Below are 17,736 nucleotides of genomic sequence, written 5' to 3'. Positions count from 1 at the left end.
TTCTTTTAAATGTGTCATTTCAAATTAAAGTGGGGATATTATAAGTCTGTAGGCTGACATGAACAGGGAGGCAAGACTGCAAAGCTTTTTTAAATGGAAAACTAACACACACACACACACACACACACACACACACACACACACCTGCCTTCATCTGTAAAAATATATTAAACTAAGTAGGATATTTTACAAGCAACAGAACAACAGAAATAAATAAAGGACTGCTTGTTATAACAAGCATAATGCTCCAAACACATTCCAAGGAAGTAGACCTAAATCGAAGAAACATTGATGCTTACAACTGGATCACCACAATCCCTTATTCAGTTATGCTGATTAACTAGACTTTCCCAAGGAAGGCAACTCCATTCCCCCTTCTGCCCAGTCAAGTATATCTCCATAACAAAGTATCTTCCCCAGTAAAAGGATTAGCATAGGACAGCCAGAAGAGGAAATCCTTTTATCTTGATCCATATCTATAGATCTTCAGAATGTCTAAACTGCTCAGCTGACTGGAATAGGGAAGGAGGCAATAGTAAACCCCTCCTGTAATCTACTCAAAAAGGACTTGACAGCACACTTTGCTTTTATTCCAGTCCAAGAAGGAGGAAAAGTACCAAGAGGGAGGAAAGGGACCATCAACTACAAGAGGATGCCAGTGTGGGTAACAAGTAGTGTCAGAGAAGCTATAAAAGGGAAGAAGGCTTATTTCAGAAAATGGAAGGCTTGCCCAAATGAAGAGAACAGAAAGGAACATAAAACTCTGGCAAAAGAAATGCAAGGAGACAATAAGGGATGCAAAAAGAGAGTTTGAGGAGCATATAGCTAGAAATAGCAAGGGGGATAACAAAAACTTCTTTAAATATATCAGAAGCAGAAAACCTACCAGGGTGGCAGTTGGACCCTTAGATGATAAGGGCGCAAAACTCTGATTTTCAAAAAGGGATCCAGGAGGAATACCAGGGATCCAGGAAATTACAGGCCGGTTAGCTTAATTTCTGTGCTGGATAAATTGATGGAAAGCATACTGAAGGACAAAATGGTTACACATATAGAATAACAGGCCTTGCTGAAGGAGAACCAGCATGGCTTCTGCGAGGGCAAGTCTTGCCTCAATAACCTTTTCAAGTTCTTTGAGAGTGTCATGTGGATAAAGGTGATCTGGTTGACATGATATACTTGGACGTCCAAAAAGCTTTTGAAAAAGTTTCCCACCAAAGGCTCTTGAGTAAACTTAGCAGTCATGGGATAAGGGGGCAGGTTCAATTGTGGATTGATAACTGATTGAAAGACAGGAAACAGAGGGTAGGAATAAATTGACAGTTTTCACGATAGAGGGAAATAAGAAATGGGGTCCCCCAAGGTTCTGTACTGGGTCAAGTGCTCTTTAACTTATCATTATTTATATACCACCCAAAACTCATGGCTCTGGGTGGTTTACATTAAAATCAATTAAACCAATAAACAATTAAACTTGTTCATAAATTATCTATAAATTGGGGTAACCAGTTAAATGGTCAAATTTGCAGATGACACTAAACTATTTAGGGTGGTGAAATCCCAAACAATCTGTGAAATGTGAGGAAGTCCCAAAGGATCTCTTCAAACTGGGTGAGTGGGCGACAAAATAGCAAATGTGGTTCAATGTAAGCACTGCAAAGTGAAGCATAATGGAGCAAAGAAAACACCCAACTTCACGTAGGCACTGATGGGGTCCAAGCTGTCAGTGACAGACCAGGAGGGAGATCTTGGGGTCATGGTGGACAGCTGCCTGACAGTGTCTGAGGCTATAGGCCACCTCCAGCCTCAGAGGCAAAATGCTTCTAAATATCAGTTGCAGGGGAGCGAGTATGCCCTCAGCTCTTGCCTGTGAGCTTCCCAGAGGCATCTGGTATACCACTATGTGAAACAGGATGCGGGACTAGATAGGCCTTGGGCCTGATCCAGCAAGGCTGCTCTTATGTTCACACAACTTAGGAACATAGGAAGCTGCCATATTCCGAGTCAGACCATTGGTCTATCTAGCTCAGTATTGTGTTCACAGACTGGCAGCGGCTTCTCCAAGGTTGCAGGCAGGAATCTCTCTCAGCACTATCTTGGAGAAGCCTGGGAGGGAACTTAGAACCTAGATGCTCTTCCCAGAGTGGCTTCATCCCCTGAGGGGAAGATCTTACAGGGCTCACACTTCTAGTCTCCCTTTCATATGCAACCAGAGCAGACCCTGCTTAGCTAAGGGGACAGATCATGCTTGCTACCACAAGACCAGCTCTCCTCTCCTGAGGCTATTCACACATGCCTGCAAAACCAGCCTAAGGAAGCCTAGACCAGTTTTGCACATGCGTGTGTACCTCCGGGATTGGGTCGATCCTGCCGGCACCACGGCCACAAACCCGCTTATGAAGCCTCCCTTTAAAACAAGGTTAGGAGAGCGAGTGCTCTTCTAACCTTGTTTTTTTAATCATCTGCCAGCCATGGCTGCTTCCAGCTGCAGCTGACAGACTGCGGTGCTCTCAGGGAGGGGAATCCCCATAATGCACTGTGCACTCGTGTCGTGCATTATTGGAGCTCTGGGGGATGGGGCGACATGAGGAGATGCATCACGGCATCCCAACCCTCGGAACTGCTGGCAGCAGCTGGTGCTTGTCTGGGCGGGAGATCCGCCATCCCAAGGACAGCAAACGACTCATGTGCGGGAAGATAAGATCTTTAGGGCTTCCTCCCCACAAATCCTGTAGCCCTTTCTCTGTGCTTGTGAGAAAGGGCTCTCTAGGTGCCGCTTGTGTTTTGTTATCCGGAGACTTGAGTTCACAACCCCTTTTCAGCCCTGAGATGTGCAATGTGACTGTGGGCCACTTACCTCTCTCCTAGGTTAACCTACCTCACAGGGTTGTTGTGAACGTAAAATATAAACAATTGGGGCTAAAATTTAAAGGGAAGCCGGTTTAGCCTAGACATTGCGATGAAGTTCAGAATTCTTAGAGCGGTCTGACAGTGGGTCAGCCTGCCTTGGATGGTGGCTTATAATTCATTTATCATTTTATAACTAGAATTGCTTTAATGGTTTGGGCCAACATATATTGGCTTGCAGTTTGGTGAACGTCAATGCTTACCTTGCCCTTATAATTTCCATGGGACTTTCTTGCCTAATTTTAGTTAGGCTCTGTCACGTGCAATTGCTAACCCTATAAGGCTGGTGCTGAGAGCTTTGTCACTGGCTACAGCACTGGGATTGGACTTGGCCCATCATTGCAGCTGCCATCTGACTCAGCCAGCCCTATGGTGTGTGTGCTCTCCTTTGTCAAGCAGGGCATTCTCTATGACCTAACCTGCCTCACAGGGTTGTTGGGAGGGTAAGAGTAACCATGTGCATCTCTCTGGGCTCAGTGGGTGGGAGGGATATAAATGGGTTGATGCGACAAAGAAGCAGTGAGGGAGGAGAAGGAAAAAAATGAGAGTTGAGGCTGAATAAACCTTTAGTTAAACCTACATTCTACATGTGTGTATGAAAGGAAGCAGCTATAAAACAATATATTAGGTGGAAATACCATAAGAAACAGGAAAGGATTTGGGGAGCACAAAGTGGATGTGATTCTGGAGATGCATATCTGCCTCTCCATCTCTGCCTCCTACTATTTCAGATCCCACCCCACCATTATTTATTTATTTATTTATTTATTTTATTTATACCCTGCCCAAACTTATGTCTCTGGGCGGCTAACAACAATTAAAACACATAAAAAGTTAAAACAGTTAAACATATAACACATATAAAAGTTACAACAATACAATAATTTAAAAACCATTAAATTAACAAACAGTATTTTTTAATTAATTAAAAACCTGAGAAGGCTTGGGTTTAAAAAAGGGTATTTTTTTAAAAGGTTTTTTAAAAATAGCCAGAGATGGGGAGGATCATAACTCAGCAGGGAGCGCATTTCACAATCTCCGGGCAGCAGCCGAGAAGGCCTGTAATGTATTCCCCACCCCCCAGGAAACTCTCAAAGACCATTTTTAAACCACATTCAACCACATTGAAAGTTTAGGTTTTTCCTTCCATTGTTCATTAAGAATGGGATGGGGGGTTGGTGATGCCACTAATCTCTTTGTCATTTTTTTAATGCAAGAGATGAACAGCCTTGCCTCTGGAAAGATTATATATACATACAATAGAAATACACATAGACAGATAGTGCATCTATCCATCACATAGAGATAGTTGAGTGTGCCAATGATTAAAGAGGGACCAGTGATGAATACAATTATTTTCTGGTTGGCTTCCTTCCCATCCCATGTCCTTCAGTTAGCTGGGGATGATGGGAGTGGTAGTTTGACCGACACCTGCAGTAGGGTCGAAGTCAGGAGGCCTTGCTGCAAACTGGGAGTACTCAACCACAAGGCTACAGAACCAACCACAAAGCTGCAGAACTTTGGCCCTCCTGGAGGTGTTGGACTACGACTACCATCATCCAGAGCCACTGGGGGAAAGCATCAGGGATCTTATATTTTCTTCTTCTGTCTTTCCCCTCAGTGTCTCCTACAGCAATCCTCAAGTGCCCAAAAGTAATTCAGCTCACTCCTTATTCAACAGAGGGCCACACACAGAGGGTTGCCTGGTAAAAATTTTTATAGCTGAAGCATTACTTGCTGCTCCCATGTCCAGAGCTTTGTGTAACAGCACTCACCATATGCCCAGAGGCACATATTACCAAATTCTTCTTATGCTGCAACCTGAATCACTTTTGCTGCCTATGCAGCAGCCTATGCAGGTAGTGCATTGGAGTTGGCATGGTTATGATTTTGTAGGCCAGTATGATAATATCTCAGACCGGACATCAGATCTCATGCCTTCTTCATGATATAACATCATTCATTTTCCTCATTTTCTGGAGCTCGGATAGAGCTGCCACACCAGTAACTATTCCCGTAAAGCAAAGGGTTTCTTCGTTAATAGAACATGTTGTTTTTCCTGTGGGACATGTAAAAAAACATCTAGGAACATCAAATATGTTTTAATTAACATTTTACAATACAGTGTTAATGCTCTAATACAAACCTTCCCCTCACGACATAGTTAACAGCTGGAATCTTCAGACATGTTAGGTGACAAATAGGAGGTTATGCTCAGAGGCCCACCTGCTGCAAGGTAGAAATGCCCTAAGGAAGGGCATGGTGGTGGGAGGGAGAGAAAAAGGAAGCAAGGTCTGCTATGATCCCCTCCACATTGCTGCCCTCATGAATGTGGTATGACCAGATGGACTGCAGGATCATGCAAAAAGTTCCTCTTCTCAAAGTTGGCATATGTTATGTAAGATGCAACTCACAATGAATGGAGAAGAATGTGTCCCTTTGCTCGGCTTCTGCAGGAAGTATAAGGAATACCTCACAGGTGCTGCCTCTTGCAAAACCCTAAGAGGATGACAAAAAAAACAAAAACAAAAACCCACCTCTCCATTCCTCCAATAAGCATTCAGTGATAATAAAAAATAACACTTTTAATTAACTTTTAATCCACACAGGATTATAGGTGGTAGCATGCAAAATATTTATATTCAGGATAAGTTACTGTCAGATCACAGAACAGTTCAAGAGGTGGCAGGGGCATAGCTAGGGGAGAAGGGGCCCATGTTCACCCCTCTCCCCAGTGGCCCCTCGGGGAGAGAGAGATAATGAAGAAAATAGGGAGGGGTGGAGCTGGGGGCCCCTTAAGAGCTGGGGGGTTCGGGTTCTTTAAACCCATCTACTCAATTACAGCTACACCCCTGAGAAGTGAGCAAACAACACTATCATAATACTGGAACAAAGGAAGCTGCCTTCTACTGAGTCAGACCATTGGCCCATCTAGCTCAGTATTGTCTACACAGACTGGCAGCAGCTTCTCCAAGGTTGAAGGCGGGGTGATGCTCTTTGCATCAACTTTAATTTTTTTACAAACTGTAGATATTTAATACATGTCAGAGTCTTCAGAAGTTTGGAAGCTTTAGCAATGTTGGCAAAGCAAACCTATAGCATCCCCAAGTCAGAATGTAACTCAATGGCTTACAGAGGGGCTTCATTAAGTCCCGGGGCCTTCCTTTCCCACCCCCTCCACTCCCAAATTACTCATCCTTCTGTTCTGGGATAGAGTTCTCTCCCTTGCAGCAACAACTTAATATTAAGCAATGCAGTGCAGCAAGGGTGTCGGTCTGTAATTCTCAGGGTGTGTGATAGGCCATACTAATGGGCTGCAAAATAAAATAAATGGTACCTGGAAGCCTAAACTCTGGGCCAGTCACTTCTCTCTCAGCCTAACCTACTTCACAGGGTTGTTGTGAGGAAAAAACTTAAGTATGTAGTACACCGCTCTGGGCTCCTTGGAGGAAGAGTAAATGTAAAATAATAATAATAACTGAGCAGATGGGTTCAAAGAACCCAGGCCTCCAAGCAACTGAGGGGCCCCCAGCTCCACCCCTCCCTATTTTCTTCATTATCTCCCTCACTCTGAGGGGCTGACAGAGAGAGGGGTGAACACAGGACCCTTCTCCCCAAGTTACACCCCTGGCTGCAGGCAGGAGTATTTCTCAGCCCTATCTTGGAGATGCCAGTAAGGGAACCTGGAACCTTCTGCTTGCAAGCATACAGGTACTCTTCTCAGAGCGGCCCCTCCCCCAGAGGGAAATATCTTACAGTCCTCACATGTAGTCTCCCATTCAAATGCAAACTGCTTAGCAAAGGGGACAATTCATGCTTGCTACCACGTCTTCTGCATTTTACCAAAGGCAACCACAGGGCTCTGTGGTTGCCAGGAGTCGACACCAATGGCACACTTTACTTACCAAAAGCCCAGGTTTCAAAGCACTTCTCAAAAGAATGGCTGATAATACACAAAATGAATTATTCAATAAAGGATTACAAAAGCAATGAATACAATATTTATATACTGCTTTTCAACAAAAGTTTCCAAAGCGGTTTACATAGATATAAACAAACAAAATGGCTCCCTGTCTGTCCCCAAATGGCTCACAATCTAAAACATCCCTCCAGCCACTGAAGGGATGCTGTGCTGGGGATGGATAGGGCCAGTTGCTCTCTCCCTGCTAAATAAAGAGAATTGCCACTTTAAAAAGAAAACCTCTTTGCTCAGCAGGGGGCCAGTGTTCCCTCTAACATTTTTCATCTGTATGCAGAATGAGTTTTGTCCTGGGAAGCAGTATCAACGCAGTGTGTGCACACATGCATTCAGAATGACGCCTTCCTGATTAAACCCGAGCAGGATCTAAAATTAACTGAGCGGACATCAAAAAAAGTGTGAGCACCCACGCCTTAGAGGGAACACAGCAGGGGACTACTCCATTTCAACAGGACTACTCAAACATAATTTAGTCTGGATGTCAGCCAATTTTTAAAGAAGATTGAGAAAGAGTTGCTTGTCCTTCCGGTATCAAGGTAAAGATAAGACAACCTTAGATTTACCAGGGACGGCTTATCTTCTCTAGAGAAGACCTGTGCAGTTTAGTGGATAGTGCCAGACTTTTGCCAGGGAGACCAGATGGGTACAAGTTTCCACAAAGCTGTGAACTCACACTAGGCACAGTCTAACCTACTGGTTGTCAGGGTAAGAGGAGATAAATAGCCATCATGCACACTAACCTGAGTTTCCTGGAGGAAGCAAATGGTATAAATGTGATCCGGAATAATTTAATGGAGCCCCAGAAGGGGCATAGTCCAATAAATATACAAATTCCCTCAACAACTGGCCTGTACAAGAAATAGCAAAAGGCCTATCACCATTGCTTTAGTGGTGGCTACATTTATGATTTAAAAGGGTAAGCCAGAGAAGAGGAATGGGTTTCTTCCCCACAGCACTCCTAAGAGAAGTCTTAAAGGGCCATCCCAGCCCTCACAAACGTGCCAGCCCTCCCACTTGAAAAATACACTTGAAAGTAGCCCCCACTTGAAAAATACAAAGCTCACTCCTATAGGAGGAAAATGTCAATTCCCTCTTCATGGAAGGAGACAGACACCATGAGAAACAGGACACACATATACCCAAAACATGAAAGGGAACCAGAGGGAAGGAGAATGAAGGAAGAAAAATGGTCTGACAACTGTGCGAAGAAGATACTTTCAGAAGTGTGAGTGTGTGGAAGATGGAGGGAAAGGGATTGAGAAGAGGCTCCCCTTCACGGCAAGAAAAGCAGGATTTAAAAACAGAGAGAGAGAGAGAGAGAGAGAGAGAGAGAGAGAGAGAGAGAGAAGGAACAAATGGGGGAGGGAGAAGGGGTGTGTGCACACGCATTTTCATATCCATTCCATACCCCCTCACAAACTGCCTTTGCTTCTCCCACACAGTACTCTAGCTGCCCACCAGGCTTCCACTTCTATCCATTTTAGATATAATACACACACACACACACACACACACACACCTACCTGAGAGCTCACCTTCTATCTCTTAAGGAATAGGCACTAGCTGGCTCACAGGGATACCTCTTTGGTGTAGTTTGTAATGATGTCATCCACCCTGATCCAAGATGGTGGACATGTGAACATTTGAGGTGCAAGAGATCTAACTTGTGGACCTTGATTTGAACCAAATTTCATCCAGTTGTAGAAAAAGTGAAAGGAAAGTAGGCAGAATAGTTCTTACTAGAACAACTTGTTAAACTCTGGATTTCTCAACATGCTATTGTTGCTACAAAGCAAACCATAAGTTTTGCAATCCGACTTCCCAATTACTTCAGATGTCCCACATTTGCTGATTCTCTTCTACAAATGCATGTTCAAGTTGTTATTGTTGTTACTGGAGGCTGGGAAAATCGAGGCCGGGAAATCCTGGAAAGGGAAAACTTGCAGGGGGAAATCAGCAGACAAGAAAAAGCTATGTCTTCCCTCCACCAGCCTTTCCCATGCAAAGGTCTCTTGTGTCACTGCTCTGCATTCATGTTTGGAAACTTTTGCTGGATGGTGTAGTGTAATAGTTATGCCTTCACTAGTAATAAACAACAGGAATCTTATTGTGGGCTAACATCCAGACTAAATCACTCAACAGATGTCCTATTGAAGTTAAGTAGTCCTTTAGAGTAATTCCTGAATAGTACTACTGAGAAACTTAGTCTGGATGGCAGCTGTTGTGTGTCAGGTGAATCATGGAAGACAGGTCTATCAGTGGCTACTAGTCTGGTGGCTATAGGCCACCTCAAGATGTCTCTGAATACCAGTTGCAGGGGAGCAACAGCAAAAAAGAGGCATCTGGTGGGTCTCTATGTGAAACAGGATGCTGGACTGGTTGGGCCTTGGGCCTGATCCAGCAGGGTTGTTCTTATGGTTCTAGCCTCTTGATCATTTTTGTTGCTCTTTTCTGCAACTTTCCCAATACTATTACAACCTTCACAAAAGGGGATGACCAAAACTGAACATAGTGGGCAGCATCCTGACTAGTTAGGCATGACTAAGCACCATTAAAAGAAATGAGACAAGTTAGTCTCCTGTTGAGGAGCGTGAAGAGAAAAATTACAGTCCTCACACAGCAGAGTATGCTCTGGTGGTAAAGAGGTTCAGCCAAGGGATTATCTGGATACATTAGATCAGATATAACTGTAGTCGAGAAGAAAGAAAAACAAGTTAAAATAATCGACATAGCAATACCAAGTGATAGCAGAATAGAAGAAAACGAAATAGAAAAAATCACAAAATACAAAGATCTACAAATTGAAGTTGAAAGGCTGGGGCAGAAGAAGACCAAAATAATCCCAGTAGTAATTGGTGCAATTCCAAAAGACCTTGAAGAACATCTCAACACCATAGAGACCACAGAAATCACCATCAGCCAATTACGAAAAGCAACTTTACTCAGAACAGCCTATATTCTGCAACAATATCTATAATAATAACAGCAACAATAGTGATAATAAAATTCAGCCATCCCAGGTCCTTGGGAAGCACTCGATGTCTGGATAAAACAAACCAGTCAATGGCACCTGTCTGGCTGTGTAAACAAAAATAGTAATCTTGCAATGTCACTATTTGTAAAGAGGAAAGCAATATTTTAAAGATTCCATTGCTCAGCTGGGTTTTCTTACCTTCCAATAAAATCTCTCACTTGTTACTTAGTAAGTTTTTTTTCACAAGATATGTTAAGTTAATCACGAGATAAGTACTGTTCATATAATAAAAATAATCTGCCTGAATACCTGGAACTGTGATTCTACTCTCACAGCCTGCATTAATCTAATCTTATCAGTGACCTTTCCTAAAAGCACAATTGACCACATCTTATTATACCACTGCTCAATTGTTAATTGATCCAAACAAATATTTCCATTGTCAAACAATCACTGTTTTCACTGCCAAGATTTAAAAAGTTATAAGTTCCTTATTTTTTAACTTGACATTATTTCCTACAAATATATTTAATAACCCTAATTCTGTAGAACACTCCATTTTTGTCTCCTTATTATAGTTCTTATTTCTCCAAATATTCTTAGCCAAAAACATATCACCTTTTCATAAAACCACCACATATGATAAGATGTTCCCTTTTGCTTACACCCCCTCCAACAGTGAGCAGAATAATTATGAGAAATATATGCTGATTTTTCTGGAGTTAAATGCCACCAACGTAAAATCTTTCTTTGTAGTTCTTGTATGGAAGCTGACAGGAATCCCCCAGACTTCCATAATGATTGCCATTTACTCTCTTATAGGACTTCCCAAATATCCTTCAAAACTCTTGGGGGGTCCCCTATTTCTAATTGTAACAGTAGTATATACATTTTGGAAACAATCCCTTTTGGCTGATCCTGATAAGACAGAATTAATTTTTCTAAATATGTAAGTGATCGAGTTACTGAATTTACTATCTCTTTATTACTCAAAATATATTTAATTTGAAACCTAAACCACCATGGTAACTGATAACCTATCTGATGCTCAATCTGTTCCCTATTATGTAAACCCTCCCCATTAAAAAAAACTTTGAATCTATATAACCCATATTTTCTCAATAAATCCAGCTGAATCAAAACATATTTATTATCATGTAAAAATGATTTATTAAGAAACTAATGATCACATACTGAGAGGGAGACATAGAACAACATACCCAAACAAGCACTAGCCTTGAACAAAAACGGAGCAGTTCCAACTGACCCTAGCTGACAAGGTAGACCTCTAGTGGCCAGCAGGAGGTACTGCAGTGCTGCTTTAGAATTCTCACTTCTTATACTTCCTAACTTAAAGTCCCATTAATTTCAATGATTCATAACTAACCAAGTTTGGGTGCTGCCCAGTATTCTAGATGTGGCTACATCTTTGATTTATACACAGGCAACATGAGGGATAATGCCTTTGTATCAGCTCTGTGGTAGAGAACATGCTTTACATGCAGAACGAAGGCCTCAAGTTCAGTCCTTGGCCTCTCCAGGTATGGCTGGGTACTAAGACTCCTGCCTGGAACCCTGGAGAGTGGCTGCCACACATTGTAGACCAGATGGTGGGAGCTGTAGTTCAGCAACATCTAGAGAACCACATGCTGGGAACCCCTGATAGAGACAAGACTGCTGAGCTAGATGGATCAGGACCTGATTCAGTATAAGGCAGCTGTTTTATCTTCAACCCACATTCTAATAATTTCCAACACTAAACTTACTTTCTACAGTGCCTCTGTATGCTGAAGGCCAAACTGTGGGCGGAAACACAAATGGTACCTATATATATCACACACACACACACCACCGCATAGGGCAAATAACAGCTTCAAAGGATGTGTTTCAATGGGAAACAGTTAACACCTATTCCAGTACCATGGCCTCTCTAAAAGTTGTAGCTGCTCCAGTCTGATCTCCCCATTCCCTCTTAACTTTTTAATAAAATAATAATAATAATAATAATAATAATAATAAACTACAACCAGACAAAAATCTACCACACAATACACCAGATATAACTGTGAAGAAGAAAGAAAAACTAGTTAAAATAATCAACATAGCAATACCAAGTGATAGCAGAATAGAAGAAAAAGAAATACAAAAAATCACAAAATACAAAGATCTACAAATTGAAGTTGAAAGGCTGGGGCAGAAGAAGACCAAAATAATCCCAGTAGTAATTTTGGTGCAATTCCAAAAGACCTTGAAGAACATCTCAACACCATAGAGACCACAGAAATCACCACCAGCCAATTACAAAAAGCAACTTTACTGGGAACAGCCTATATTCTGCAACAATATCTATAATAATAACAGCAACAATGATAATAAAATTCAGCCATCCCAGGTCCTTGGGAAGCACTCGATGTCTGGATAAAACAAACCAGTCAATGGCACCTGTCTGACTGTGTAAACAAAAATAGTAATCTTGCAATATCACTATTTGAAAAGAGGAAAGCAATATTTTAAAGATTCCATTGCTCAGCTGGGTATTCTTACCTTCCAATAAAACCTCTCACTTGTTACTTGTTTTTTTCCACGATTCCCACTGAGGTGCAACACATTAGGAAACCCTTGTGCCATTTGTTTGTTTGTTTGTTTATTTAACATATTTTTATACTGCCCCAAACTCACATTATTAGCCACACCTTGCCTACTTGGGCCATCAGGATTTGTGGGAAATCTGTACTGAAAATTAAACTACTTTAAAAATAGTCTCAAAAGATGTCATTTTCATCACGGATTTCCCACAGATAGCCAGCAGAAGGCACTGTGGCCCTATTCAGACGGTAATTGATCATGGAAGCAGGCACCATCAGCCAAAGTGGCATTTGCCTCTTCATATGCTGCTGTAATCATAAGCAGCAGGCTGAAGGGGTAAGTGAGGGGGCTGGGGTAGGACTTCTGGCCCTGTTTGAGATGCTGTTCATCTCTTCAATTAATCTATGAATTTGATTGACTGACTGACTGACTGACCAATTAATTGATTGATTGAGTGCCATCGGGTAGTGTTGTGCACGAACCTGTCCGGAGGCCATGTTAGAGGCTTCCGAACCAGTTCGGAACCTGGCTGGTCCGGCGGTCCAGCACTGGGGAGGGGGTCTAACTTTAAGGGCAGGGGGTAGTACTTACCCCTCCCGCCGCTCTTCCCCCTCCGGCACTGCAGTTAAAAGTGAGGTTTTGGGGGCGGCAGTGTTCCTCCCTGCTGCCCCTGCCCCCGTCGTTGCCTGGAAGTAGAGTAAAGTACCAGCACACATGCGCCTGTCGCAGCATGCGCACGCCGCACACATCACATGCGTCTGAAGTGTCTGGATATGTCTGAAGTTGCCCACCAACCTCAGAATAGTTCTTGACCCAAATCTGGATGGGGAGAGCAACATACATTCACAAACTTTGCCCACAAGAAAGCCCACTAGCCAACATAAGAACACAAGAACAGTCCTGCTGGATCAGGCCCAAGGCCCATCTAGTCCAGCATCCTGTTTCTCACAGTGGCCCACCAGATGCCTCTGGAAGCCACAGGCAGGAGTTGAGGGCATGCCCTCTCTCCTGCTGTTGCTCCCCTGCAACTGGTACTCAGAGGCATTCTGCCATTGAGGCTCGAGGTGGCCTATAGCCCTCCGACTAATAGCCGTTGATAGACCTCTCCTCCATGAAGTTATCCAAGCCCCTCTTAAAGCCATCCAGGTTGTTGGCTGTCACCACATCTTGTGGCAGAGAATTCCACAAGCTGATTATGCATTGTGTGAAAAAGTACTTCCGTTGGTCCTAAATTTCCTGGCAATCAATTTCATGGGATGACCCCTGGTCCTGGTGTTATGTGAGAGGGAGAAGAATTTCTCTCTATCCACTTTCTCCACTCCATGCATCATTTTATAGACCTCTATCATGTCTCCCCACAGTCATCTTTTTTCTAAACTAAAAAGCCCCAGGTGTTGTAGCCTTGCCTCATAAGGTGCTCTAAGCGCCTGATCACCTTGGTTGCCCTCTTCTGCACCTTTTCCAGTTCTACAATGTCCTTTTTTAGATGTGGTGACCAGAATTGTAGGCAGTACTCTAGGTGTGGCCACACCATAGTTTTGTATAAGGGCATTATAATATTAGCTGTTTTATTTTCAATTCCCTTCCTAATGATCCTTAGCATTGAATTTGCCTTTTTCACAGCTGCCACACATTGAGTTGATACTTTCAACAAGCTGTCCAGCACAACCCCAAGATCCCTCTCCTGTTCAGTCACCAACGACAACTCAGATCCCATCAGCAAATACTTGAAGCTGGGGTTTTTCGTCCCAATGTGCATCACCTTACACTTGGCAACATTGAACCACATTTGCCATTTTGTCGCCCACTCCCCCAGTTTGGAGAGATCCTTTTGGATCGCCTCACAATCTGTTTTGGATTTCACTACCTGAAAAAGTTTGGTATCATCTGCAATTTTGGCCACCTCGCTGCTTACTCCAACTTCTAGATCATTTATGAATAAATTAAAAAGCACCGGTCCCAGTGCAGATCCCTGGGGGACCCCACTTCTTACTTCCCTCCATTGTGAAAACTCTTCATTTATACCTACCCTCTGTTTCCTGTCTTTCAACCAGTTAGCAATCCACACATGTACTTGTCCCCTTATCCCATGACTGCTAAGTTTTCTCAGGAGCCTTTGATGAGGAACTTTGTTGAAAGCTTTTTGGAAGTCCAGGTATACCATGTCAACTGGTAGCAACCCATCCCTTTTGTTTGTTCTCTCAACTGGTATTCAGTAGCATTCTGCTTCTCAGCATGGAGGTTTGTATTTTTAAGACACTGTTCTCTTTAAATTCATTTGGAGTATAGCCAGCTGAAGGAAGGCAGTGTATAAAAGGCAAATAAGAAGTAGCAGTGGGTGAGTTCTGGTGTTAGTTGAGCTGCTGTGGTTTTGTTGAAGGCCACTCTCAGTAAAGTGTTTGTATTTTACTTCTGCTTCTTCTGGACACAACATATTGGTGATGATGATGATGATTGCTTTCTGATCCATGAATCTACTTGCTCCCTTTCTTCAGAGTCCAGGTGAGCTGTTGGTTGCATTCCCCTGTTGGAGTTTGAATGTTTGAAAACTACTTTTTGCTGAAGGACTTATCACCTGTCTGGGTACTGAAGCTTTATACTATTTCTTCTGCTGATAAACCTGAGGCTGCTTGTAGCTATACATCTTTTGTGCCAAGGCTGAATGTGGTAGCTATGACTGCTACAAATCCTGCCAGTGGGAATTATAGCCTATTACTGCTGGAGGGATTTGATGGGCCTGTGTATTTCTGGAGAGCTGGTTGGAGTCTAGCTGACTGAGAATATATCTATGCCTTGTTTTTGAGACTGTTTCTGGAAATGGACTTGACACTGGAAAATACTATAATGACTGGAACACAAATGGAGATGCCCTTGGCAGAAACCAAGAGAATGAGCTTGAACAAAGGGAGTGAAGTGCAAGTAGTGGACTCTATACATAAAAGTTCTGTTAGAAAACAACTTGAGGGCTGTGAAGAAGCAAGTGGTCAAAAACTGCCTCAGCAAATTCAAGAGTACCAGAAGTGATGTGCCTCTGTTGTGGGTCACTATAGCAAGTATTGGAACATGTCCTGCTAAAATGGCTCGGTATAAACTCTAAAACATGGAAGTATGTTGTAGTCCTCAATCTAGGCAGCAAATATCTATAGTTAAAGTACTAAATATTACTGTTTTGATTGTGAATTAGAGCCCTATACTTGTGAAGATGTGCATTACTCCTTGTGAGGATATCAAAGGACATCAGATTGATACTGGGTCAGCAGTTTCTATATTACCAGAATCAGTTTTTCATTATTTTGGGAATGTACCATTTACTAAAATGAAACTACAGCTGGTGTCTTATTGAAAAAAAGACTGAGAAGGGGATGTTTGCCTATAAAAGCTCTTGGGTCATGTTCATCTGGAAAATTCAGTATTCTTGATGGAGATATATTTGATGCATTTGAATTTTGGGATAATTGATGGATATGCAGTCTGTTCCCAGTCAGACTGCTATGGAACAGATAGACACCAGTTGTGGTGGTAGAGGAGGATCAGTACAAAAGCGAATTGGGTTGTGGCCAGGGGTTTGTTGATGAACTTAAAATGAAGCAGAATGTGGTACCTATACAAAAGCTATGGCACTTACCATTCACACTTAGTCTATAATTGAAGAAATGCAAGACTTGATAGGAAAGGATGTCATTGAAGAGATCAAGTCATCTGAGTTTCACCTACAGCAGTGACCCCAGGAAAAAAATGGTGGCAATCATCATCTTGTGGATTTGAGAGAGCCAGATAAAAGCTATTGTGGTTGATGGTCATCCACTTCAAAACATATAGGAAGATTTTACAGAACTTTGGCAGGGGATGCAAGGATGGTCTCAACCCCTGACCTGCAGAGTGCATACCATCGTTACACTGCGTGAAGATGAAGACCTCACAGCAATATGAATAACACATGGACTATTGTGCTTGAAATGTGTTCCCTATGAGCTTGCATCAGCACCAAGTGCCTTTCCAAAGAATGATGTCAGTAGTTCAGAAAAACTGGAAAGGAGTGCAATGTTTGGATGATTGTCTTTTGGGGAACACACGTAAAGAACATGGAAATCATTATTGGTCATCATTGGCCTGTACTAATGTAGCAGGTTTGGAGCTCAGTTTGGATAAATGTAGATTGAGGCAAATGGAACTTTCTTTCCTGGGATGTATCATTTCAGTAGAGTGACTGAAGCCCAGTCCTCAGCGTGTCAGCCATTTTATCAGCACCTCCATGTGATAGACTGTTCTTTCTTGGGTCTTGTCTCCAGGTATGCAGAACATATTCCAAATATATTCCAAAATTACAGTTGGCCTTTATATGGGGTGGCACATGGTACTCATCAAGGAATTGAGGAAAGAGAGACAGAGATTCTTACTGGTGAATGGGGATAGTTTCCCAAACAGAAAGAGCTATAAAATCATGTGTTGCATCTGATTGACATAGTAGCATCATTGTAGTCTGACCCACTTCCAGATGCTGTGTGGGGAAAGAGAACTGCTTCCCAGCATCCCATTCTCACCTTTCTGGCATCCTGTTCGCACTATCGGATTCCACTGAAAAGTCCCCTCTACTGCCCACCCCTCTCACAGAAAATACCAAGTGCTGCCTGGAGCTGCCTACTCTTTTGGTCCTGGGACAGAGATTCTAATGAAACATAATCATTAGAGTAAAAACTTTCCCCTTTTCCAATACCCCTGGATCATTTAAGGGCAAACAAACAGACTAGCATGCAGAGATTTGCCCTGACCCTCATCCAGGAGTGGATATTATATGGAGGCAGGGTGAGCACAGCCCCCCTTGAATTACTGCAGCCACCATTTTACCTTTTCTCCCTGATGCCAATTTATGTTCCTCCGCTCTGCCCTTTTTCTTTTTTCATTTTCAGGGCTCCTGGGGCAGCAGTATTCCCCTTTCTAAAAGGGCCAATTACCTGAAGCATCAATAATGAATATTCTGGTCAATTATAATCCTTTTTCTTTCTGAGATGTGGCATTTTTTCAGACTGACCCTAAAAATTGGGGCTAGGCACAGGCATAGTAAAACAGTGAACTAGATTCTAGCCAACTGGAGCACAGGGAAGCTGGTGTATATGTTTGTTTTGCAAGTTGTTGGGCTGAAGTGGGTAGTGTAGCAGACAGTGCTTTGCAGGACTCCTGAGTGGAGTTCTGCATGTGAGGAGGGGGGAAAAGACCCAACCTTGGATTGAACTCCCCCCACCCCCTCAAGGAAGCCAAAATGGGGGGAATTCGATTTCATATTTGTGTGGAG

The 17,736-nt window shown here is 42.8% G+C and overlaps 1 long non-coding RNA gene across 1 annotated transcript; it reads left to right on the top strand.

The window, feature by feature from the left end:
• The first annotated feature begins 14,790 nt into the window (after positions 1-14,790).
• Positions 14,791-17,451, top strand: LOC128350889 (uncharacterized). Its single transcript, XR_008319496.1, has 2 exons — positions 14,791-14,836; positions 14,942-17,451. It is a non-coding gene; the product is annotated as an uncharacterized LOC128350889 (long non-coding RNA).
• Positions 17,452-17,736: the final 285 nt, after the last annotated feature.

The sequence above is a fragment of the Hemicordylus capensis genome, chromosome 3 (genome assembly GCF_027244095.1).
Source record: "Hemicordylus capensis ecotype Gifberg chromosome 3, rHemCap1.1.pri, whole genome shotgun sequence".
In the NCBI taxonomy this organism is placed as follows: Eukaryota; Metazoa; Chordata; class Lepidosauria; order Squamata; family Cordylidae; genus Hemicordylus; species Hemicordylus capensis.
Note: the sequence above shows the minus strand (reverse complement) of the source record. Positions and strands in the feature narration are given on the sequence as shown.